Genomic DNA, 27,299 nt, shown 5'->3' with positions numbered 1-27,299 from the left:
TTTGGATTGTTTTAAGCCACTGTGTTTGTGATAATTTGTTACAACAGCTATAGGAAACAAATATGGAGGCCTCCTATGTGCTAGGCATTTCATTTTAGTTACTGGGAATATAACAATGAATAAAGATATGTCCCCTTCCTTCAAGGGGAGAGAATAAAAAAATTAATTTCAAAGTGTACTCAATTGACAGGTGGAAGTTTGGGGGAAAAATGTGAGAAGTGGGAAATGCAAGGGCAGCAAAAATCTTTCCAGGAGGAGAGTGGCCCCTGTAAAAGCCCAGAAGTGACAGAGAGTGCTGAAAGTATTGAAAACTGCAAGTTGTTCTGATTGAAAGGAAGAGAGTATTTGAGAGATGAGGGTAAGATCACAAGGGTCCTGGTAAATCTCACTGGGAGCTTAGACTTTCTACAGATGGCAATGGGGAGTCATGAAAGTGTAAGAAAGTAAAGGGATGTGATCAGAATCCATTCTAGAAGTAGTCTGTGGTTTCAGAGTAAACTATGTATTAAAAGGGGATGGATTTAGACATAGGAAGGCCAATCAGTAGATTACCACAGATTGTTGATGTGTTCACTGCTTCTCAAGGGGAAGGACATTGCTCTGGACTGAATGTCTGTGTCCCCCCAAATTCATATGTTGAAACCTAGTCCCCTGTGTGATGGTGTTTGGAGGTGGTGACTTTGGGAGGTGATTAGGTCATGAGGGTGGAGCCTTCATGAATGGGATTAATGCCCTTATAGAAAAGGCCCCAGAGAGATCCTTTGTCCCTTCTGCCACGTGAGGACACAGTGAGAAGACAACCATCTTTGAACCAGGAAGCAGACTCTCACCAGAAACTGAATATGCTGGTACCTTGATCTTGGATTTCCCAGCCTCCAGAACTGTGAGAAATAATGTCTGTTGAACATAAACCACCCAGTCTATGGTACTTTGTTATAACAGCCCTAATGGACTAAGACAGACATCATCTTATTCACCAGAACTTGTGGAACATACACCCAAGTTCCTCAACACAGCAAAATTACAGATTCTCTTCCATACTCCAGTACAACTAAGACATCTCTGAGAACTGCCTCCTGGTCAGCAGGGGCAGGGAGAGTCTCATGACACTCTGGAGGGAGGAGAAGGTCATCCTCGTGGTCATAAGCTTGTAATCCTCAAAGAGGTGATTTGAAAAGGGTATTGATAAATTACATTATGAAAAGATTACAGTATGTATCCAGTAAACACTAAGGAGATGCTTTGTTGATTTAATTTCCTTTCTTGAACTACTGAAAAGCAGCACTATCTTATTACGGAAGGGCTAACTCATCAATCTCTAGTGCCCAGAACAATACCTATGATTGGTGTTCAAGCAGTATTTATTTATTTTTGTACATGCCAGGCACTGTTGTATGGATAAATTCTTATAACAGCCCTATTCAGACAGTTCAGTTATCCTGATTTTAAGGATGAGAAAACAGGCTAACAAATCTTAAGATTCAAACTGAGATCGGTCTGACTACAAAGCCCATTATTTCAATCATTCTATTAGATTGCATTTGTGGGAACTGTGAATTACCCATTGATAATATCCAGCAGATAATTGAAAGTAAGTGACTGAAGTTTAAGAGAAAAATCTGGCATACAGATAAACATTTCACAATCATTGGCATTTAAGTTACAATTGAAGATAAAGGATTGGAACAGCATAACTAAGCAGTGACTTTCAAACATTTTGACGACAGTTAGAAATTGATTTTTTACTAGTGACCCACTACACACACACACACTCACTCTCTCTCTCTCTCTCTCTCTCTCTCTCTCTCTCTCTCTCTCTCACAGATGCATGTGCATCTCCTGTAATAACACCTATCTTTATTAAATGTGATATATTCTCTTATTTTTGATTTTCCTCAGTGCAATTCAATTTCATTTAAAAATGCTACTTGCGATCCATTAGGCTGATTACATGATCTAATATGGGTTGTGCTCTACAGTTTGAAAACGACCGCCTATAGTAATCTGTAGTGAAGAAGCCAATGACTGGCGACCCACTGATCGTATCTGCCACGGAGATGTGTTCTCTTTGGCCCACTGTTTCTGGCAGGCAGATGTGTTAGGCTCGAGCAAAATTTTATTTTATTTACTTTTTTATTATTTTTAAATTTTATATTGGAGTATAGTTGATGAACAATGTTGTGTTAGTTTCAGGTGTACAGCAAAGTGATTCAGTTATGCATATACATGTATCTATTCTTTTTTAAATGTTGGAGATTTAATATAAAAGTCTGAATTTCCAGATTCTTTTGAAAAATGAAAAATTTTGCTAATGGTTATTTTGCCTAGTGGAAGACATTGACTGAAGCTGAGAAGTAGCTGCTTCCTGGTTCCCCGCAGACTCAGCCATTCCACTGACTCATTACCTCACTGACACTGAATATCAGCTGCCATTTAAGATTGTGCTTGTGATAGATTTTTGTTTTCTTATATGAGAAAAGACAGTTCTTTGCTGTATCAAAAAGTAAGAGAGCGTTATTTGTCTCCCATATGACCTGCTTCATTTATTTATGTTCAGAGCCCTGTATGCAGTTGGGTTTGTGACCCCTAGTCCTGTAGAGTGTTCAGGGCAGCGCACCAAGATGGAAGCTTGGGCAATACCCACAATAAAAGAAAGAGGACAAAGAGCCCTAGAGAGATACTGAAAAGGAATAACCAGAGGGTTTGGAGCAAACCCACAAGAATAGGATATTAAGGACATTGGGGGTCAAGAGCGTCCAATTCAACCTGTAAGGTCTTTTAAAATTTTTTTTAAATTTATTATTATTATTATTTTGGCCATGCTGCATACCTTGTGGGATCTCAGTTCCCCAACCAGGGATTGAACCTGTGCCCTTGACAGTGAAAGTGAGGAGTCCTAACCACTGGACCGCCAGGGAGTTCCCTATAAGGTCTTTTTTAGGTCAAAGGCATTTGTGAATTTAATTGGCAAAAACTGCTAAAGAAGATTCTGCTCTCTTTAGGTGATTCATCTCCGTATCTGAGCGTCACTGTCAGGAAGAAACATAAATAAAGGATTTCATAGACAGGACCTGTCTTAACACGCCAGGATTTAGGGGGATGAGGATACTGAATGCAGTAGTCAGGGATTATTTTGGTGGTGGTGCTTTTTGGATTCAACAAGAATGTGGCTCCCATATGTGTCCTGCTATTTAGAATAAGGTTCCGTGAGAAAGAGGTGGTAATGGAAGCCCCACGTCTCAGTGTGGATTGGAATTGAGCACGCTAGCGTAACTTTACCCAACATTGGAGGGTCTCACCTCACCTCCCACTGATGGGTCCAACAGCCTGGGACAATTATAAGGTCAGAAGCATGGCATGATAATATTCTTCTTAACCTTTGAGTCCATCCCAGGGGCAGCTTACCATCATGGCACAACATTGGGATGAACATATAAGATGAGTTGAAGTCCTAGGAATAAGGCTTTGAGAGGGTTTTAGGTCACATGAGAAAGTCATTTACAATCAGCTTTAACTGAGGGTACCCCCTATAGCGCCTGGAATAATAGATCATTGGAATAAAATCAGAGGTCTTAAATTTCAATTATATCACAAAACAATCAGAAGTCCCTTGGAAATTAACAGCTGGATATTGCATTAGACAATTGGAAGGAGGGAAACAAAATAAGTGCTGCTGTAATTTTCAAAAGAAGTACTAAACTCTTACCCCCAAACAAAAATAATTTTAAAAAGGATTTCTAACTTACCACTTATCTTTTTGTTTCATAGTAAAGGAAGAAGGAGAAACAACAAGAAAAGATAGACTATTCTTGCCTAAATGTCATTCTTGGAAACAGAGGAGGGTTTACTTTTCTTTTGTTCTTTCAAATCCCAGGGTGGGCAATGCAGGCTGGAGATTCTCTTTGCCTTTTCATCTGCAGGGAAACAGCACACAAAGGCAAGGCTTCTCTGTGCAGGGCAGAGACATTTGTGTTTTCTTTTTTTCTATTCCCTGTTGAGCTGAGCCTTTAAAAAATCTGCCCACTGTTCTTTTCTTGTGTTGTAAGCACTGTGACTTGTGTTTCTTCTTTATGTATCACATTGTGTTTACAAGTGGCAAGTCTATATGTCTTTGATTATGAATAAAGGCAGAGCTTCCAAAATACTGTAAGGGTAAATTTGCCTAGAATTAATATACATAAAATACTCCAGGTGTTATATAGCCGGCCATAGCATAAACTAATCAAATTTCCAAGACCTAAGATTTTACAATGAGTGAAATAATGCATATAGATAGTTATCATTATAAAGAAGAATTTCATTCCCTGCATAGGTATTTTCAAGTATAAGACAAAATGGCCAACATGATTATAGGGCAAAAATGACTTATTAGTACTTATTAGTCTAAGGAAGGTCACTTTCTTACCTTAAACTCTTTAATCAAATAAATCCCTTCTCCCTGGGGAGGGAGACCATGAGTGTAGATGCTTTAGCTGAAATCTCTCCATATGAAGCATGAGGCCAAGAGGAAAGGAAAGGGCCCTTGAGAGGTTCTGTCAGATCTGGTAGATATCTAATAGAGATGCTTGTACTCAGGCAGGTGGCAGGAGAGAAGAGAATGAGAGAATAAGGGCTCAGGCATGCTTGGAGGACATAGCAAGAGCTAAATAAATGGTAGTTCTTGTGATTAGGATAGAAATGGTCTCCAATTGCAATAGAGCCTTGCTACTTATGTAATAATACTATTGATACTTTACATGTATTGTGCATATCTTTTACTCTTTGAGGCATACTCATGTACTGTCCTCTGTGATACTCAGAAAACCTTGGTGAGGCAGTGGAAGACTATTATATTTTATTAATATTTTCATTTTCTACGTAAAGAAACCGAGGCTCAGAGACCTGCCCACAGGCACTAAAGGGGGGTGTGCCACACCTGGATCTAGAGTCCAAATCTCCTACCTCTATCGTGACAGCACATGGTTATGTACTCTTGGCCTTGCAGTGGAGGTATGTCTTTTCATCAGCCTTTCAAAGCTCCCTAGAGATGCATGAGATCAGTACGATTGTGTAGGGCTCTCTATATTTTATAGGGTTAATTATAAACAATCTTGACATTGTAGTCAACTTCCCATAGCCATTCACTGAGTCAGTCACTATTTATTACAAAAGGAAATAGAAGATATTTGATATATGACTACTGAATAAATGGAAAGATCTGCCATGGGCATCGTGAGATCAATGAATTTCCATGTCATGTCTAATCGTAAACTATAAAAAGCAAAAGCTACAAAGGCCAGAAATTGTTCTTCTCATAACTTAACCTTACCTAGGGTTATAGACATGTGGCTAAGATTACTGCTGCAAGGAAATGTAAGCGTGGAGATGGAAGGAAGTAAAGAACCCTGGGTAGTGAGAGTTTAGTCTGATGATGCTGAGAGAGCAGCCACCAGCATCCAGTAGCGGTGATGGCAGGGGCACCCGTCGTAGAGTGTCCAGTGGCCACACCTAGCAGGACTGAGGGCAGTATCCTTCTGGTCAAATTGTTTCTTGGTTTTACTGTAGTTATGATTCTGACCCTGTAGCCTTGGCTCCTGCCTATTTTCTAAGACCATTTCTCCAGCTGTCCTGGCTCTTCTGTGAGCTACTTGATATCTTTCCAACAAATAGCTTTCTGCTTACATTGGCTACAGTTAGTTTCTGTTGCTTGCAAATAAAAAATCCCAATTGATGAGTTGCACAGCTGAATTTATTTGTTCATGTTACAAATCCCCCTGAACTGAGTAATGTGTGCTAGTCACTGTCCTGGATGTTAAGGATACAGCAGCGAATACGATCAACAAGATACTTGCTTTTATAGAGGACAAATTTTAGTTAGGAGTAAAAAGACAAGAAAATAAATACATGAATAAAATAATGTCAGCCAGTGATAAGTGCTAAGGAAGAAAACAAAGCAGGCTTATGGGAAAGCAGCCACGAAGCAGGGCTGTTCCACTTTGGATTGAGAGGTTAGAAGGTCTCTCTGAAGAGGTAATATTTGATCTGAGACCCGAGGGCCAAAAAAGAAGGCAGTCATGGTCAATTCTCAGGGCGAGACATTCCAGGAGGAGGGAACGGAAGGAGCAAGGCTTCTAAGGTGGGAATGCACTTGGTGTGAACAACAGTAAAAATAACAGTACCGGTAGAGCCCAGGGAGGACGGGGAGGGGGCAGGGCAAGATGAAGTCAGACAGAGGCCAGAGCTTGTAGAGTCTTGTGTAAACCGTGGTAAGGGGCACAGATTATATCCTAAGCACAATAAGCAGTCATTGGAGAGTTTTAGGTAAGCAAGTGAGAGAAATTGATTCACATTTTTAAAAGATGGTTTTGGTGCTCAGTGGAGAATGGATCATTAAAAAGACAAGGGTAGAAGCCAGAAAACACCTGCTGAGCACCGATTGCAGGAGTCCAGGTGAGTTAGGATGGGTCCACAGGATGTTTCCTTCAGGACCTCTAAGTTGTAGATGGAGGAGATGGAGAATTTTGGCAGAGACAAAGTAGAGAAACCATATGCCTCTAGCTGCTTATCTTACGCCTCTGGAAAATAGTTTATATGAATCAAGGGCACCAGGAGCCAGGGCCAACATGTAAATGCTTGAATAAACACTTCCATTTCCAAGCAATTGAGAAGGACAAGGCAGTTTCTTTTTTCACTTTTTGTGTAATTTTCCACGTCATTCATCTGAAAAGAGCAGGCAGGCAAAAATCGCTGCTCAATTCTTCGGCTTTGTGATAGAAAGAAATAGAATATGATGCCCCCCAAACCAAAATTCATTTTCCTCACACTGAGATGTTTCCTTGGTTAATTCAGGGTTTCATGACAAAGAATGTTTGCTTGAGATTGTAAAAATATAGGCCAAAAGTCCTTGTACAAACAGTTGTCTTAATCTGGAATATTTATATACAAATATATAATACTGTTTTGTGTATGTTTAAATAAGCCAGATATTTTAGAAACATACCTGGTGTACCCTCAAGTTCTTTATCAACTCAGTAAAACCAATTAAAAAAATTATCAACAGCAAATATTGATTCTATATCACTATTTATTGATTCTATTAATGTTTCTCTGAAACTATTCATAATCTTAAATAAAATAAGGACATACAAGACCAGTTTATGAAACAATTCAACAAAATATGTTCCTATTTTTCTCTTCACAAAAATATGGATTTTTTTGGTCCTTTTAGAAATTCCTGATAGAGAAGAAAATGGATAATTAGGGTATTATCTAATTAATAAATTGACTCACTTTATTCGTCTCCATGTACAACTGGTTTGACTTCTGAATAAAATTAGTAAGATCAGTGAAATAATTGTCCATTCAAGTAACATATATTTTAGTCCCCTTTGAATGAACTATGTCCTCCCTTTAGCTATGCCTGAAGGAGATGTATTTTTGTATTTAGTTGTGCCATATGTCATTTTAAATTTACCTAACACGGATAGGGCCTTACTGAACCAAGTTTTAGTTGGTCATGGTGGAAATAGTGGCAACATCAAGTTGATCTTGGGCAAAAGATCAAAACTAAGAGATCAAAAGGTAAGATTCAGGTATTAGTAAGGGAACAGAATCTAACTTTTATGGAAAACCTACTCGGTATTAGACTTCATGCTAGGCACATCGAATATGTAAGCTCATCTATTTCAGACCAGGAAGAGTTTGTAGCCTATAGATAAGGAAGCTCCAAATAGGACACATCTAAAGAGTGGCTGAACCAAGATTAAAATCTATGTCTATCCAGCTCCATTTTGTGCCATCTATGTATTCTTGTTAATTCTCCTGCAACCTTTCCTAAAGTGGTAAGTCCAAGTTTTTCCATTAGTTTTACTCATCCTTATTCTAATTAGAGCCTTTCACACCCTAAATAAGTTCATCTGATCCCTTAAATTTTTTTTGTTTTTCTTCTGGTTGTGAAAGTTGATGTAGAGTTGCAGAAGACTTGGGAACCACAGAGGAATTAAAAACTAAATATCATATATTCTTAGCAACATAAAACTAACCTCTGTTAATATTTTGATGTCTTTAATGTCTTTCTCTTCAGTATTTTTCACATGAAGTTGAGATTGTTTTATCTCCAGTTTTGTACTCTGCTGTGGTGATATATTATTGGATTATTTTTTTCTATTTCACTAAATATTCTTTGAAAAGGTATTATTTGTATGGTGCAAAACACTTTTTTGAATGGATGTACTAGAATATATTTAATCATTCTCTTATGTCTGAATATTATAATGTTAATCAACTTTCCCTCTTTTTAGTCATATAATAAGCACACCTCTGCCCACATTTCTGATTATTTGCTAGAAATACATTCCTATAAGCAGAATCACTGTATTAAAAACACACAGCACACAGTTTTAAAAGGCTTTTGATACGTCTTGCCAATTGTTGCTGGTTGCTCTCCATAAAAGTTGTAACAATTTGTTCTCTTACCAGTCTTCAACGCCCTACATCCACAAAATAACTGCAAATTTGAGAAGCAGAAATGGCATCTAATTATGGTTTTAATTTGAGTTTTAGCTTACTAGTGCAATGGGATCTTTTTAAATATGTTCGTTTGTTCTTTGCACGTATTCTGTAACTTGGCCCCCCATATTCTTTGGCTTTTTCCTACTGATTTGTGTTGGGCAATGTTTGTTCCCTCTTTATTTTCTTGAAGGCTTTTTGTGAGATTGGAATGATCTGGTTTTTGAATGTTTGCTAGAACTCACTTGTAAATCCATTTCAGCTGATTTATGTTTTGTGAGTAGAATTTAAAATGTTTATTCAATTTGTTTAATGGCTAGAACACAGAAAATATTTTTTGAGTTAGTTTTGGTAAGTTATGTTTTTCTAGGACTATATTAATTTCATCTAAAGTTTACATTTTATTGGCACAAAGTTGATTTTTAAGATTTATTTAGAGGGGACTTCCCTGGTGGTCCAGTGGTTAAGACTCCGCACTTCCAACTGCAGTGGGCATGGGTTCGATCCCTGGTCAGGGAACTAAGATCCCACATGCTGCGCGGCAGGGCGCGGCCAAAAGTAAATAAATACATAAATACATAAATAAGATTTATTTGGAGATTAAATAATTTTCCTATTTTATTTGGCTTTTAGTTTTGCTTAGAGTTTTTTTATAATAGACATTAGATTTTTGGTGGTTGTTTTGTTTTAGGTAGTTAAGCTTACCAATCTTTGTTTTTCTTTTGACAACATAAAAATAAAAGATATTCTAATCAAGTTTCTCTTAAGTTTTTCTTTTCTTTTTTCTTTTCTTGTTTTTGATGTAATACATATTCTACAAACCTGATGTGGAATTTGAGAGAAGAGCCTGTTCCATGCATTGATAGAGTATACCGAGGCAAGCAGCTCCCCATCTGTGTTGGTTTCCTGGAGCTGCCATAACAAAATACCATAGACTGGGGGGCTTACACAGCAGACTTTTTTTTGTCGCAGTTCTGGATGCTGGAAGTCCAAAATCAAGGTGTCAGCAGGTTTGGTTTCTTCTGAGGCATCTCTCCTCTCCTTGCGGATGGCTGCACAAGGTCATCCTTCTTTGCACATGCACCTGTGATGTCTCTGTGTGTGTCTTAATTTCTTCTTATGAGGACACCAGTCAGCCTGGATGAGGGCCCGCCCAAATGGCCTCGTTTTAACTTAATCACCCCCTTTAAAGTCCCTGTCTCCAAATACAGTCACTTCTGTGGTTAGAGCTTCAACATATGAATGGAAGGGGCACAATACAGCCCATAATACCATTTTTGAGGAACCTGGTCCTGAGGACTTGTGGACTATTACCCTGGAACCCTCTCAGAAAAAGCTCCAAGAGAGGTTAAAAACTTGGACCTTAAATGGAAATGCAAAAAACAAAACAAAACAAAAGTATTTTCATCATTATATTATTCAAAACCTCTATGTTAAAACAAACAACCCAATCAAAAAATGGGCAGAAGACCTAAATAGACATTACTCCAGAGAAGCCATGCAGATGGCCAAGAGGCTCAACCTCACTAATTATTAGAGAAATGCAAACCAAAAGTACAATGAGGAATCACCTCACACCAGTTACAATGGGCATCATCAGAAAATCTACAAACAACAAATGCTGGAGAGGGTGTGGAGAAAAAGGAACTCTCTTGCACTGTTGGTGGGAATATAAATTGATACAGTCACTATGGAGAACAGTATGGAGGTTCCTTAAAAAGCTAAAAATAGAACTACCATATGACCCCACAATCCCACTACTGGGCATATACACAGAGAAAACCATAATTCAAAAAGACACATGCACCACAGTGTTCGTTGCAGCACTATTTACAATAGCCAGGTCATTGGAAGCAACCTAAGTGTCCATCAACAGACGAATGGATAAAGAAGATGTGGTACATATATACAATGGAATATTACTCAGCCATAAAAAGGAATGAAATTGGGTTATTTGTAGAGATGTGGATGGACTGAGAGACTGTCATACAGAGTGAAGTAAGTCAGAAAGAGAAAAAAAATATCGTATATTAATGCATATATGTGGAATCTAGAAAAATGGTACAGATGAATTGATTTGCAAGGCAGAAATAGAGACACAGATGTAGAGAACAAACGTATGGACACCAATGGGGGAAGCGGGGGGGAGGTTGGTGGGATGAATTGGGAGATTGGGATTGACATATATACACTAATATGTATAAAATAGATAACAATGAGAACCTGCTGTATAAAAAATAAATTAAACTTTAAAAAAACCCTCTATGTTGTCTGTTTTTACTACTCCCTCTAAAATGGACCAATAATAGAATGAAGTCTGTCACTACAGTTATTTGTTGGTTTCTGTATGAATTCCTAATTGTTTCATTTATCTCTAATAGGAGGATGCTACATGAATAAGCTCTTAAAAGTGCGTGATGACTAATTTCAGTTTAGGGGTAAGAATATGTTGTGAAATGCAAGGACTTACCTTTTGATCCAACAGTGATACAGTTAAAAGAAATTCCCTCTGAACTTTGATTCATCGTCTTCTCATATCTTTGCTCTTCACTGCTCTTGCCAGTTTTAAACTCTTACTGCATTTTTTTTCATAGGAATTTTAGTGGGTAGCTTGTAGGCATAGTCAGGCATACCTGGTCTGCTTCTTTGTTTAGCCACAAATCCTTTTTCTGATACCTATTAAGGTGATCAATGCCACCTGGATATACAGAGTACTTTTGCTATCTTATTATCCATCACCATATTATGCCCTGATTTTTATTGTAACTATTCTCTCCTTTTTGCCCTGGCTCAGAGGATTACTAAAACTAAACTCTCTACCTATGTTCTTTTTGCTGTTTTCCTCCCTTCTCCCAGGGCACTGTTCTCCTCTGTAGGGTTTAGTTTTTCTAGGAGGTGCCAGTGAACATTCTTTTGGGGAGCAGAGAAAAATTAGAACTACTAATTATATTTATTGTTATGTCACCTTAAATTGTTTTTGTTTATGTTCTATAATTATATTCTATGATAACCTTATAATGTATAATTACATAGTACAGGTATCATTTACCAATAAATAAACACATGTGTAAATGGTTTATTGAATGAATGGAAATCATCAGGGTGTGCCACAGATTTGATGATTTGCGTCTGGGAAGTTTTATCAGGGAATGCTTTCAGGCTGAACCCCTGTGGAGGTTGAAAGGGACAGGATTGCACCATGGTTCTCCCCTGGGGAAGATTTTGCACTCCAGGATATATTTCGCAGCATTTGGAGATGTGTGGGCATCTAGTGGGTAAAGACCAAGGATGCTGCTAAATATTCTGTAATAGAGAGGGTAGCCCTCAAAACAAAGAATTGTCCAGCTCAAAATGTCAGTAGTGCTGAGTTTGAGAAGCCCTGAGGTAGAAGAAGCTGGGTGGCTGTCACAGTCAAGTCTTTGTTTCATTCAGTGGAGAGCTCTGGAGTGGGCAGGGTCCTTCCCGGTGTCCTGCGTGGAACAGTCATTGGTTACAGGCTACCTCCAGGAGCGGGGAAGGGCCTTAGGAAATGTTTGTCTTTGAAAGCTGTACAGATGCCTACAGGAGGTATTCTTTTGTGTATGGCTTCTTTTGCTCAACTTTATATTTGTGAGGTTCAGGTTATTGTTGTGTGTAGCTGTGGTTAGTTCCTTTTTTTGCTGCATACTGTCCTGCTACATGGTTATATCCCATATGATTTATCCATTCTACCATAGGTGAACATTTGAGATGTTTCTAATTTTTGCCTATTACAAAGAGTGCTGCTGTGAATTTTCTTATGTACATTTCTGGCTTCAGATGTGCATCTATTTATATCGAGTATGTATCCAGGAGTAGAAGTGCTTAGTCATTGGCTTTGCATATTTTCAACTTTAGTAGATAATGGCAAATGGTCTTTCAAAGTGCTGGTACCAATTTACACTCTCACCAGGAGTGTATGAATGTTTCCATTTTTCCATGTCCTTGTGAACACCTGGTCTTAGCAATCTTTTTACTGTTACCATTTTGATGAGTTTTTAGTGGTATCACAGTGTGATACTGATTGCATTTTCCTGATTACTGATGAGGTCATCATGTGTTTATGGGTCATTTGGATATCTTATTTTGTGAAAACCTGTTTAAGTCTCTAGCTATTTTTCTGTGTTGCCTATTCTTTTTCTTATTGATTTAGAGTTCTTAATTATTCTGGCTACAACCCCTTAGTAGTAATATGTTTCACAGGTATCCTCTCTAATTTTCATGTTCTTAAGGTCTTTTGTAGAAAAGAAGTTATTAATTTTAACGTAATCCAAAATTTTCATTTATTTCTACATGGTTAGTATTGTTTCCTGTTTAAGAAATAGCCTAAGAAATTAAGACGTACAAACTTCCAGGTACAAAATAAGTGAGTCACAAAGATGAAATGTACAGTGTAAAGGATATAATCAATAATAATGTAATATCTTTGTATGATGACAGGTGGTAACTAGACTTATGGTGATGATCATTTTGTAACATATAGAAACATTGAACCACTATGTTGTGCACTAATATAGTGTTGAAGGACAATTATACTTCAAAAACAAACGAACAAACTCATGGAAAGAAAGAGACCAGATTTGTGGTTACCAGAGGCAAAGTGTTGGGGGCAGGAGGAATTGGATGAAGGTGGTCAAAAAGTACGGACTCCAGTTATAAGATAAATAAGCATTAGGGATGTAATGTACAACATTATTAGTATAATTAACACTGCTGTATGTTATATTTGAAAGTTGCTAAGAGAATAAACCCTGAGAGTTCTCATCACAAGGAAAAAAATATTTTTTTTCTTTTTCTTTTCTTTTGTATCGATATTAAATGATGGCTGTTCACTATGTGGTGATCATTTCATGATGTATGTAAGGCAGATCATTATGCTGTATGACAAATTTATACAGTGCTATATGTCAATTGTATCTTAAACTGGAAGAAAAAGTAATTAATTTTTAAAAGAATAAACAGCCTAGATTATGAAAATATTCTCCTATATTATCCTCTAGATACTTTATTGTTGTGTCTGTTGTGTTTAGATCTACAGTCTTCTTGGAACTGATGTTTATGCATGGTGGGGGACAGAGAGTTAAGATTCTATTTTGTTTCTAAATAGATGTCCAAGTTAGCCAGAATCATTCATTCAAAATATTGACTTTTCTTTACTGTTCTTCATGCCTACTTTATTGAGTATCATGAACGTAAATGCAAGGATCTTTTCCTTTTCTATTATGCTTCATTAGTATATTTGTCCTTTTTTTTTTTCTTTATTACTGTAGCTTTATAGTAAGTCTTGTTACCCAGTAGAGTAAATCATCTGTTTTTTGGACCATGGCCATTTTCATTAAAATTTTAGAATCAGCTTGTCAAGTTTCACAAAAGTTCCTGTTTGTGTCTTCATTGGAGAAAGCAGATATCTTTGTAATGCTGAAACTTGCAGTCATGCACAATGTGTATCTCTCCATTTATATCATTTTAAATTTATCTCAAAATTTTGTAATTTTCTGTAAAAAAAAGTCTCACATGTTATTCCAAGGGAATTGCTATTTTTCATTTTTTTTAATGTTATAATTTAAATTTTTTAAGTTTTTACTGCTGGTACATAGAAATGCAATTAATTTTTGTACAGTGACTTTATATTCAGCAAAATCGTTCAATTTACTGATTAATTCTAAGTAATTTATAAATATTTTCAATTTTTTATTTACACAGTCATACCCGCAAATAGTAAACTTTTAGTTTTTTAATCCATTGCTAATGCCTTTTATTTCTTTTGATTTACATTTTTTTGTCTTATTAAACTCACTAGGACTTCCAGAACAGTGTGGAATAAAATTAATGACAGTGGGAAACCTTGTCTTATGCTCTATCTCAAAAGGAAAGCTCTAAACTAATCACCATTAAATAGATATTGCTATAGATTGTGTGAGCATGTCTGTAACTTATTTCAGTTTAAGAGAGTCCCCTTATATTCCTAGTTTTCTAAGAGTTTTATAATAAATAGGTTTTGCATTTTTAAAATGTTTTTCTGCAACTATTAAGTTGAATTGCTTTATTTTTCTTATTCTGTTAATTGGGCATTATATTGATTGACTTTTAAATGTTTTCCAACATTTTTTTCCAACAGTTTAAACATGCAGAGATGTTAGAAAACATTGTCATGAACTGCCACTAACATTTCACTAACTTGCTTTATTAGATCCATTGTTATCCATCCATCAATCCATCTTGTCTATCTATCAGTTTCAAAGTAACTTTCAGATACTTTCAGATTCATAGACTTCCTCCTAAAGACTTTAGTTTGCATATCTATAACTAGAGTTTAATGCTTTTTTACAGTTTTCTTTGGTTCAGCATATAATTAAATGCACAAATCTTAAATATATCATTTAATGAGCTTTGAAAAATGTATTCACCTGAGTAACCCAAAGTCTTATCAAGATATAAAACATTAACATAACCTCCAAAAGTTGCCTTATGTCCCTGAACCATTAATTTCTGCCTTTACACTTCCAGAAGGAACACTGTTCTGATTTTTTTCCACAATAGATTAGTTCTAAATCGTCTAGAACTTCATATAAATGAAGTCACATAGTATGTACTCTCTTGCCTGAGGTTTCTTTCTTTCAGCATAACTTTGAAATTTATACATGCTATTGCTTGTATCAGTAGTTTTTTTTGCTTTGTTTTTGTTTTTTATTTTTGGTACGCAGGCCTCTCACTGTTGTGGCCTCTCCCGTTGCGGAGCACAGGCTCCGGATGCGCAGCCTCAGCAGCCATGGCTCATGGGCCCAGCCGCTCTGCGGCATGTGGGATCCTCCCGGACTGGGGCACGAACCCGTGTCTCCTGCATCGGCAGGTGGACTCTCAACCACTGCGCCACCAGAGAAGCCCTATCAGTAGTTTTTATTCCTTTTTTATTGCTGAGTGATATCCCATGAATATATTACGTTTCGTTTATCCTTTCTCCTTTGGATGGACACCTAGACTGTTCCCAGTTTTGCAGTGTTATGAATGCTCTTATGAACATTCTTATATGTCTTTATGTAGACAATACTTTTCATTTCTTTTGGGTAATACCTAGGAGTGGTATTGCTAGATTATAGCATAGGTATGTGTATTTTATAAGAACTGCCAGACAGTTTTCAATGGTTATACCATTTACATCCCCACCAACCATATGAGTTGTTTCCCATCCTCGTTGACATTTGCTGTTCTCAGTTTAAAAACTTTTTGCCATTCTGGTGGTCATATAATGAAATCTCATTGTGGCTTTAATTTGCATTTCTCTAATGAATAATTAAGAGCATGTTCATGTTTATTGACTGTATATCTTGTTTTATGAATTGTCTGTCCAAATCTTTTGTCTCTTTTTCTAATGGGGTTTTATGTCTTCTTATTACTGAGACCACCTTTTATATAGCTTAGATACTAGTTTTGCAAATATTTTTTCCCCAATCCATAGGTTGCCTATTCATTTCTTAATAGTGTCTTTTGATAAGCAGAAATTTTGGATAAAGTATAATTTATCAATTTTATTTGTTTGATATTGCATTCTGCGGCTTACTTAGAATTCTCCTATCTTTTCTTTTAAAATCTCTCTGATTTTAGGTTTTACATTTAGGTTTATGATATGCCTCAAATTAATATTTGGGTATGGCATGAAATAGGGAATGATGTCCAGTATCTTCTATATAGATATTCGGTTCTAGCACCATTCGGTGAAAAATGTTTCATCACCCAATGCATTTCTTTAATGTTTAATGTAATTATTGACATGGTTGGATTAGTTCTGCCGTTTTATTTTCTGTTTTCTGTGTGTTGCCTCTGTTCTCCTTTCCTGCTTTCCTTGAGCTTATTTGAATAATTTTTAGACTTCCATTTTAATTTACTTATTGATTTTTTGGGTATACCTCTTTTCATTAATTTTTATTGGTTGCTGTAGGAATTAAAATATACATCCTTTTAATAGCATACTTATAAAGTAAATATTATACCATTTCACATTACATAGCAATTTTGTAACAATATCGTATATTTCCACTTATCTCCACTCAATCCTTTATGCTGTAGTTTTCATTTGTACTACATATATATTTTTTCTAAACCTCATAAGACAATGCTTTAACTTTTGGTTAAACAATTATATGTATTTTAAAGAAATTAAAAGAAAAAATGTTTTATATTTACTTACGTATTTACATAATGGCCGATCAGTAAGTTTTTTCAAGTCTTTCTTTGTAAATGTATTTTATAACATTATTTTTCTCTTTATTCTATTGTTCTATTTGTCCCTGCAATACCTTATGAGTAGATGATGCCTCCTAACTAATTACCTTTCCTCCAGACTCTGTTCTCACATCTTCTCTCCCAAACACTGTAATGAGAAATGGTGTGGCAATGAGGAGTCCTTTGCTTTTCTTTGAGGTAGAGAATGAGAGTTAACATGTAAAATGTAACTCAGTGAATTGCCTCCAAGTAGAGCCTGTCTTAGACAATTTTATATTCTATGCATTGCCTTGTATTCAGCCTTGCACAAAGAAAGCACTCAATGAATATTTATTAGATTGTTGGATGAACAAAGAAGCTCCTTTTTTTCTTACCCACGGTGAAGGAGAACCTGTGTTACTGAAACAGTTATCACTCTGAAAACTTATAAGGACAACTAACAAGAGATGCAGTTATATTATTGCTTCTCAGTGAAAATAATCAAGTAACAGACAAACAAATCTATTTCACTTTGTACATAAAATGAAAAATGACTATAGCCAGTTAAGAGAATCCTATTGGAAAGGGGATGAAAAGTTATAAACCTTCCAGAAATCTGTCTGTCCTATATCATAGCATATATCATGTCATGTCCTGTCATCATCACAAGGCAGTTTAAATTTCAGGATGAAGAAAGACAAAAGTTGATTTTTTAAGGACATTAATTATCACCTAGCATTATTGTCATAAACATGGGGTGAGCTTATGAATAAAACAGTACCTGTTTTATTTTCTAAAAGATGAGAACTGAGATGCTTGTCTTTTCTTTTTTTCCTTTTTATTTTTTGTTTTCTTTTTTGCGGACGCAGGTATATTTTATGCTCATTCAGCCCAGTAAAATGCTGAACTTATAAACTGAGAGGCGATTCTTTGAAATGACAGGAGGGGACTGGGTCTCAGTTGAACCCAGCAGCTGGATTTCTACCACTGTGACCTGTTAAGAAGGTTGAGCTATGGGGAGCTAAAGAGAAAAGGAGGACAGTTTAATTAAAACTGGCTCAGGATGGAAACCTTAATGAATTGCAGTCCAGGGGCAGAGGAGATCTCAAGACTCCCAAATCCTAAGGGAACCGTCAATAATAAAGATGCAATTATCTGAAGGGATTGCTCACCGAGGTTCAACTTGTTTTTGCTAGTGCCGCGTGTTGTTTCCCAGGGCGTAATGATTTGGTGGAGAAATAACCCGGGCAGAGCATGCTGAAAATAGCTGCTTTATAATTACGTTGCTACTTTCTGTAAATCTGATAATGAAGTAATACCTGATCTGCAAAAATTAATCATGCATTCAGAGAGTTCTATATTAAATGTCACATGAATGAAATTTCCACTCAGTAGTCACAAAAACCTCTGGGAAACTGACAAAAAAACAATTATGGATCAAAGAAACTGGATTTGCCTTCAAGTCTACAATGTCATTCTCATTATATCAGAGGGGAAATTTTCAATCTACTGAAAGGACACAGCCTCATGCTGCCCTGCAGTGTCCTGAATGGATTTGAGGGGTGGCTGGAGGGTGAGTCATCCTTTGGGACGCCTTGTAGGAGTTCAGTATGCCAATATTGTCATTAATTAAAAGCCCCTGGGTTAGTTTGCTACTGCTTCTGTAACAAATTTTCACAAACTAAGTATTATCACGATAAAAGTTTATTATTTTACAATTCTGGAGGTCAGGTGTCTAAAAATGGGTCCACATGGGGGCATTACTTCGGGGGGGGGTTGGTTGGGGGAGAATCCATTTTCTTGCCTTTTCCAGTCTTTAAGGGTCGTCCGCATTCCTTGACTCATGGCCCTTTCCTCCATCTTCAAAGCCAGTGGCATAACGTCTTCTTTCCTCTCTGACCTCTGCTTCCATCCTCACATCTCTCTGACCCTGACCCTCCTACCTCCCTCTTACAAAAACTCTTGTAACTCCATTGGGCCCACCTGGTTAATCCAGGATCACCTCAGCATCTCAAGGTCCTTAACCTAATCACACCTGAAAGATCTCTTTTACCAGGTAGGGTATCATATTCACAGATATCCTATTCACAGGTTCTGGAGATAGAATGTGAACATCTTTGAGGGACCAGTATTCAGCCTTCTGTGCCCCCCAAAAGGGTAACGTGATTTGCAGTCAAAGTTGGTGACCTTTAGGTACCAAGGTACAGACTTGTATTTTCTACTTCCTTGATGTTCTGATGGCTACATCTATTGGGTTGTATCAGCTGTGAGGTGAAGAAAAATCCTGCAGAATGGCTTCAATAAGGTATAGAGTTGATCTGTCTCAGACAACAGGAAGTTCAGGCCTGGGCAGTCCATGGTTTCTCATCTTCTTCCTCTTTTCTTGCTCCGTCATCCTTAGACATGACAGAGACCTCAGTATGCTCCCAGCTTTCCAGGCAGGAAAAAGAAAAGCAGAAGTGGCAGCACTAATGGACTTCCACTTATGTCCTGTTGGCTAGAACCAAATAGCAAGGCCCCCCCTTTCAGGGAGGCTGGGAAGATGAGTTTTCACCTTTTGATCTCTGTGTTGGAGGAAAGCAAACATGGAGGGGATTGAGTCAGCAACTTCAGTATTGTCTACAGTAACCAAGGGGAATTCCAAGCCTCTAAGTTCCCCACCTCCACCTTACCAGTCAGTGACTGGATAAAACCAGCTGTCTTGTGTTATTTTAAATATGTCCCCCTGCTCACTCAATTTTCCACCAGAGTTCCCCAATAAGCAACTAAATATAACCAGTGTGTTTTCACATGCCCAGGAAACAGAATTTTTTTTGAAGACAACTATTTTAAAATAAAAATTTTTAAACAGACCCAAATGATAGTTATGGTTGTAGTTGTCTTCTAAGTAAATTAGCTGATTAAAAAAAAAAGACTTAATGACGGAATCAACAGTTATCTCAACACTTTGTAAGAAGAGTCTCTTGTAGCACACACTTTTCATTTCCTCTTCCTCGTCAGAGTGGCTGGAGATTCTGGGCAGCTATTTTGTCCAGTATGTCCATGGCTCCTGTCCGTAATTGATAGGCTGGGTCAAAAAATCCCATTCTCCTCTCTGGACCCCACTCTAACCGGAGTTGATTCATTTAAGAATGGATAACTGATGAAAACTAGCCAATCTTTTGCTTCAGAATTTTAAAATTGGAACTGGGAGAGAGAGCATCAGTCTCTCCCTGGATGGCTGAATTATAACACATAAATGAGAGAGCTTATTGGTCCCCATGTGTCGTATGTTGACTGAGGAGCAGAAGAAGCTAGTCCTCAGAGGAAAACTATGAAGTAGAGAGCAGGCAGAGCACAGACAAAGCCCTGGTTCTAGATCATTCTCAGAGGCCAGCTGGATTCCTGTGTTTCATTTGGTACCTGGCCTTTAGTTATTATGAGAATACTGGAGTTAGCTCAACGTTGTGTTCTATTATTTACATCCAGAAATAGCTCTATAAAGTGCAGAGTTATTACTGGTCCATGAAAAATTATGTCTGTAAAAGACCTACTTGTGTTACAACAAAAGAAATTACTTTGATTAATCGAAAGGCAGAATTATAACTGCTGGACTATAATTAATCACACTGTACTTTTATTTCTTCACTAACTCCTAATACATCATAGAGTATAGCAAAATATGATAAAGTATTTGAAATGACAATAATAAAATTCAAAACATATGCATAAAATCTGGATGAGTGCTATATATTAAAAAAGAAATGAAGTATTTTACAGAAATGAAACAAGTGTTAATTTCAGACTTTACTTCCAACTTCTTGGTTAGACTAGAGGGGACTTCAGTGAAATATAAAAAGATTTATTATCATGAAGAGGTTTGGTTTGGAATTTGCTAAATTTCGAAATTAAGAAAGTGCCATATTTCCATTTCTCACAGGAATCCGTCTCTTAATATTTGAGATGAAAATAACTTTATCAATCTTACTTTTTTTTTTTTTCTTTTTTTCTTTTTTGCGGTACGCGGGCCTCTCACTGTTGTGGCCTCTCCCATTGCGGAGCACAGGCTCCAGACGCGCAGGCTCAGCGGCCATGGCTCACGGGCCCAGCCGCTCCGCGGCATGTGGGATCTTCCCGGACCGGGGCATGAACCCGTGTCCCCTGCATCGGCAGGCGGACTCTCAAACACCAAGCCACCAGGGAAGCCCTCAATCTTACTTTTAATGCTAACTTTAAGATGCTGAAATATGACAGTTCAGAAACCAATTACATTTCATGTAAAACATAGCTATAATATAAGGCACTGAAACCTGGGTCTGCAGTGGTGAGGGAGTGTGCTATATTACATATTACACTGCTAATTCGTAAAGTTTCTTCACAAAGCTGCAGGCAGAGCCATCTCAAACACCTTGTTAATGAGCCTTATTCTGCCTCTTCTGGGAATGCACATGGGGTTTTGCTTCCGGCGCTTCTGGAGGCAAATAAGGAAATGGGACTGCCTAGGTTATAAATCCAGAGGAAACCCTCATGAAGAGAGTCTCATTTGTGCCATCTGTTCAGGCTGAGCTGGAGTTGAAATATTAGGTGTCATTGGCACAACCCCTGGAGGATTGTCACCAAATGATCTTCCTTCAAATTTGCCTTCAACTTACCACAAGCTGCTTTAATTCCTCTCTACTGTGTTCATCCTCCTCTCATCTGCCTTAGATTTCTCCATCACTGACATAGCTGGTCAGCCCTTTCCTTGAAATGTATTTCTCTGACGCGGAACTTTCTGGGCACACTTTCAGAATTTTGTCTGTCTTCTCAGACGCCTGTTTTCCCTCCCCTGTCTGCTGACTGTGGGTATTTGGAAAACATGTATCCGTGGCCACGTCGTCCTTAATCCCTGTATTTTCTTCCTGGAAGAACCCATCGACTTCTTCATGTCCACGGACATCTTTGTGCAAATCCCCGAACCCCCGTCTTGAGTTTTATTTCTATTCCTCTACGTGCAAACTGGACACTTGCGACTGGATTGGCCCTTCAAATTGAATGCATCACAGACCTCACACGTCTTTGACCCCCAAATATTTATCCTCCTGACTTAGCTAGTGCTGTTAAAGGCACTGCTGCATTCAGTCTCCCAAGTTTTGAAAATGGAAGCAGCTTTTTAGTTTGCCTTCTCTCTCCCTTTCCATTTTAAAAATTGACAAGGTCTCACTAGTCTTTCTTAGCAATTCTGTCCCCATCTGTTCCATCCTTCTTACTTCAGTTTTTACCACCACAGTATTGGCCCTTGTTAGCTTACATTTAGGCCATGGTGATTGCTGGGGGGGTGTTTGCTGCTGCTGTGGAGGCTAAGACTGACATTTCACCTTGATTGCCATGGCTCTCAGCTCCAAGATTCAGCCACTGAAGATGCACTAAGGCTTTCCAGGTCCAAGAAATAAATGTCAGGAGACTTTGAGCTTGACGAAATTCCATGCTTACTTTGTCATAACATTCAGAGGCCAGACTCAATGGGAAAACAGCAGAAAGGATTTCTTGGTGTGGCTGGTATTCTTCAAGGCAGAGGTTCTGCTGGCTTCTTGTAATTTGGCCATATCAGAATAAATGTTTTGCAATGTAGAGTTGGGAGTTTTTAAAGGAACTAAGACACCAGTTACTTGAGAGCCTTCAGAGATGTCCCATTAGCATCCTTTTAGTGCGGAGTGTTGTTTTTAGCTCTCCTGTCTACCTATGTTATCTAATAATACTTCTCAGAGGGCTTTGGTGAGTAAATAATGATTGTTTATATGATGAGTAGCCCACAGTAAGGAAACTTCTGCACTTCCTTCCACCTCTCTGCTTTGTACTCTCTGTGTAGGGTAGGAAGAACCTGTCAGATGGTTTCTAACCCACCAAATAAAATAGGTACCAGAACATATTATGGATAGAAACAGTCCATTTTGGAATGTATTCTAGGGTTATCCATGTGGAACATGGCCTTCTGATATCAAACAGAGCCAAAAAGTTTCTGGTATTAACTCTGTTTACAGACTTAATCCTGTAGCTTTCTGTTGATAAACCTGTTTCTGTGCCTTCTGACTAATTCTGTGGTTTGTCTGGGGAAAGGAGTTTAAGGCCTTGATTGCTAAATTAGCTTGTGCTTTTTTTAATTGGGAAAAAGTACATTTACTAAGGACATGCTAATTATTTATGTATACTGGTATGTGTGATATAAAAAAGGAGCTCCATTAATTCAAAAATTGTACTATTTCTTTTATGCAATAGTAGAATTTCTTGTTTTAAAAAATCCTATGTAGGACACAATTTCCCTGTTTGGATAAATCTGCCTAATCATTTCATTTTAATATTCTTGAGTAATATATTGATTAGCAATGCAAAACTTAGACTTAAAATATTAATTTTTTATTGTAAAATAACTTTTATAATATTTGATTTCTTCTAAAATCTGAACGTATCTTATAATTAATGACAAATGAAAATTTCCAGCCAGCCACCAGGGAGAAGGTGAGTTGATAAGTAGTTGTCAACGACTAGACACAGACAAATTTAACATGTAGACAAGCAGTTGTCACCTCAATTAACAGCTTTGCATTAGTAACATCACACTCTGATGAATTTTAAATTAAACTCAAATCCCTGTCACTTAAAATTTCTTGTAAAATTGATATTATTATGCAGTCTTGAAATAAAAATTATTTCATATCCAGAAGATCATCTGTTCTACCCCAAGGGATATATTGGAAGGCAGTAGAAAGTGCCAAAATTTGGAGAAGAGTTAGATAATTTTCTAAGATAGCAAAGATTGGTGTAGCCAATGTAAGCATAATGAAAGTCTAGTACCACAGCAGTAAACATTCATCTGTTGAAAGGTCCCAGCTGGCGTATAAAACAAGCTGTTCAACTCCCAGTGGTACATCGTTGAAATTACGAAAAGCAAAACTACAAATTTAGCTAAATAGAAAGTTCATATTCATTCCTGGTACTATTTAGGATGTCCCCTCAGATCATGATCAAGCCTATGAAAAACAGTGTGTCATTATGATGGTACACATGGCTGCTGAGGTCCAAGAGTGATTTAGAAAAATCTTTATATTCTAAAAGGGAAGAAAGCTTAGACCAGTCTTTTTCAATGTGTGTTGGTGGGCCACTGGCATCAGAATTCACTGAGATGCCTGTCTAGAATTGATTGCATACCTGCGCTCTACTACTCTTCCTCAAAAAGTTATAATATAAAGGAGAGGGATGGAAATAAAATGCATTTTAACAGGCTCCCATGATGCTTCTGATGTACCTTACCATTTGAAGACTATCCTTAGACTCACAGTTTGAGTGCAATCCTGAGAAGTAAAGTGGAATGCAAATATATGTAGCATTGTGGTTAATTAAAGAAGACTTGTGAACAGTTAATATAATGTTTTTTAAGTAAGAAGAAAGCTATAATGGTGAATCCTACAACCAATAGTATTTTACAGTAAAAGAACTATATGATATTTTAACAACAGTGAGCTTATAAGTCATACAGCAAAAAGATACATTTGAGTTGCTTTATGAGTGTTCTTGATGGGACTCTGCAGTCATGATCCATATGTACCCTCTGAGCTAAGTCACTCTTGTCACCAAGGTGGGAGGTTCAAGACACAGCTTATGGTTAGGACTGGAAAAAGTCAGTTCGTTTGTTCAAAAAGTGTTCCAAGTCACCTAAGTTGGGGCAAAATATTTAAATGCTGTTTAGAAAAAAAGCCTCATGGTGAAGTCAAGAGTAACATAGATGTTAATCAATTAGTCGAGTGCCTGGCAGATACTCTCATCCAGGATGGTTTTAACCCCCAGGAGACATTTTTTATAATGACACTGGGGCGGGGGAGAGGAGAGATACTGTCAGCACAAATGAGGCCAAACATCTTTCAATGCACAAGGCAGACCCCACAACAAAGAACTACCCAACCCACAACGTCAGGAGTGCTGAGCTTGAAAACTCTGCTCTCAAGAATAACCCTCTGCAACCTCCAGTTTTTAGGCTGATTCTGGATTTAGGAAAGAAAAGCAAGAATAAAACACCTATTCGTCTTTGACAAAAAAACAAAACCATCATTTTAAAATATGGCAGAGAAGAAGCAAACACTGACACTGACACTCCTGCCTGAAACATTCTTTTCCTTCACGAAATGAAGGACATTCTCAGATTGGCCAGTGATATCTATAAAAGACCAACATGTAATTCTGAAAATTGAGATTCATTAAGGAAAATGAGATGGGAGACAGAAGAGAAAATAAAGGGGACAAAAAGTGATGAAATGACAAGATGACAAGATGAGAGGGTGGCCAACCCCCACTGAAGCCCATGATGGAAATAGCCACAATTCGAATCGGAATAAAGGCATACAGAGCTGCTTTGCTTGTCCTAAAGAACTTGTGTCTTGAGGCTCAAAGTAGGAATGGAGGCAACATAAAGCACAGCGACTGTCATGTCCTCTATTGTCTAACCTGATCCTGACAATAGCACTATTGTGGGTGGATACCAAAGTACCCACTTTCGAGATGAGAAAACCAAGGCGTAGGCATATTGGATTTGGCCGACTGGATTCCTTGGTTTCTGCCAAGGAATCTGAAGCTGGAGGGAGGGATACAAAGATAAAAGGATATTGAGAGATTATTCTTGGAAGCAGTGGTGGTAGAGTGAGTTGGGAATCCAGTGGCCAACACCCACTGACAGTGCAGCCAGCAGCGTGGATCAAGGAGTAGCAGTGCCTGGCTTTGTGTCCTAAGCAGATGCTCCTGTCAGGGCCTTGGCTCTGTTCTCTGCTGGCTTGGACCCTTGTTGCCTGTCAGCTTTCTAAGCTGATTCTCCTGCATTTTCATCGGGTGAATAAAATCCTGGTATCCTTCTAATCACTTATTTTCATCTTAAGTCAGCCAGATCAGTGTCAGCGGTTTGCAAGCAAGAAGCTGCACAGATTCAGGGCCGGAAGGGGAAGATAGAGAGCTCTTTAGAGTTATTTAAATAGGAAAGGGGGAATGGCATTTGAAATAAAAATAAAGAACTCTATCTCACCTCCCCCATTTCAAAGACTTGCTCCTCTGACCTTGAAGTGTTGTTTTCAAGAGAGACAAGCAGTGATTCTGTGGGTGGTGGGGTGGAGGGGTAGGTGGGGGGAGCAGAATTTCTACAGAAGCCTAGACGGTGCTCCTCACTGGCACTCAAGGGACTGACATTTCCTTAAAGTGAGATATTTGAACCCTGTCCTTTAAAACTTTATCTTACTGACCTCAGCACATTCTTACGCAGTTCTTCTCATGCCTGCTTCCTTCTTGTCTCAGCCTAAATGCACCTTCCTCAGAGATACCTTCTCTGAACATATATAATGTAGGTTCTCTCATGTTCCCATCTCTTGGAACAAGCTCCTTTCAATTTTCTTGGTGGTACTTACCACCTCCAAATCTTTTTGATTATTTGTTGGCTTACATGTTTATCTCCCCGAACCCCGCACTCCTGTGTGGTCTTTTCTGTCTTGTTTCTAACTGTCTCCTCAATGCCTAAAACAGCTCTGGCCTGGAGTGAATATTTTTTGGATGAGTGAATCAGTGGATGAAGTCTATCCTTAGCCTGTCATATACGTTCTAGACTTTTAAAATAACTGAAACTCGGGCTTCCCTGGTGGCGCAGTAGTTGGGAGTCCGCCTGCCGATGCAGGGGACATGGGTTCGTGCCCCGGTCCGGGAGGATCCCACATGCCGCGGAGCGGCTGGGCCTGTGAGCCATGGCCACTGAGCCTGCACGTCCGGAGCCTGTGCTCCGCAACGGGAGAGGACACAACAGTGAGAGGCCCCCGTACCACAAAAACAAAAACAAAAACACCCTGAAACTCATGAGTTTTGGTATTCTTGCTATATGGAGATTAATGCCATGTTAGTTGGATAACAATCTCAAAGGTTCTAAAAGCAGTTTTAAAAATTAAAGAGAGATAAATCTTACTATCTATAATTTTTTTATAAATATCAAGGCATTTTTTAAAGAAGTTGAATTGTACAGAAAACCTAGTATTTGACAGAGGTCCCCTTTGCTCACAAAACTTATTTTAATTTGATGTAGCAAAATATCATTATATAAGCAATACAAAAATTGTTTACTGAGCCCATATAGGTGTCAGTGACTGTGTTAGTCACTGGAGAATTACTTGTCAACAAGGTAAACACCGTCTTTTCCCTTAGGGAACCTACAGTTTTGCAGAGGAACTGTTCAAAACATATAAGTGCCATGACAGGTCTGTCCAGAGTTCCATGGGTTGTGCCTACCCGAGGCTGGGGTGGAGGGTGGGTGGTGGGCAGTAAGGCCTAAGCTAAGATCTGCAGGTGAGTTAGCTGAGCCAAGCAAGCGCAGGCGGGGTGGGGCATGAGGCAAAGGCGTCAGCAGGTATGAAAAGCCTTCCATGAAGGAGTCCCATGAAGAGGTCAGGCCAGAGTGATGCACACTGACCACACCACACAGGACCAAGATCAGTGAGTGAGCGGGTTCTGGGCCACTGGGGTCAGAAGCAGCCTGTTTCCTCCAGCTAAATTCCTCTCACCATCATTCCAACATCTGTGGAAAGGATTTACCTTTCCATCAATGCACGGCTTAAACATCA

This window comes from Mesoplodon mirus, assembly GCF_964341445.2.
Source record: "Mesoplodon mirus genome assembly, chromosome: 11".
In the NCBI taxonomy this organism is placed as follows: domain Eukaryota; kingdom Metazoa; phylum Chordata; class Mammalia; order Artiodactyla; family Ziphiidae; genus Mesoplodon; species Mesoplodon mirus.
Note: the sequence above shows the minus strand (reverse complement) of the source record.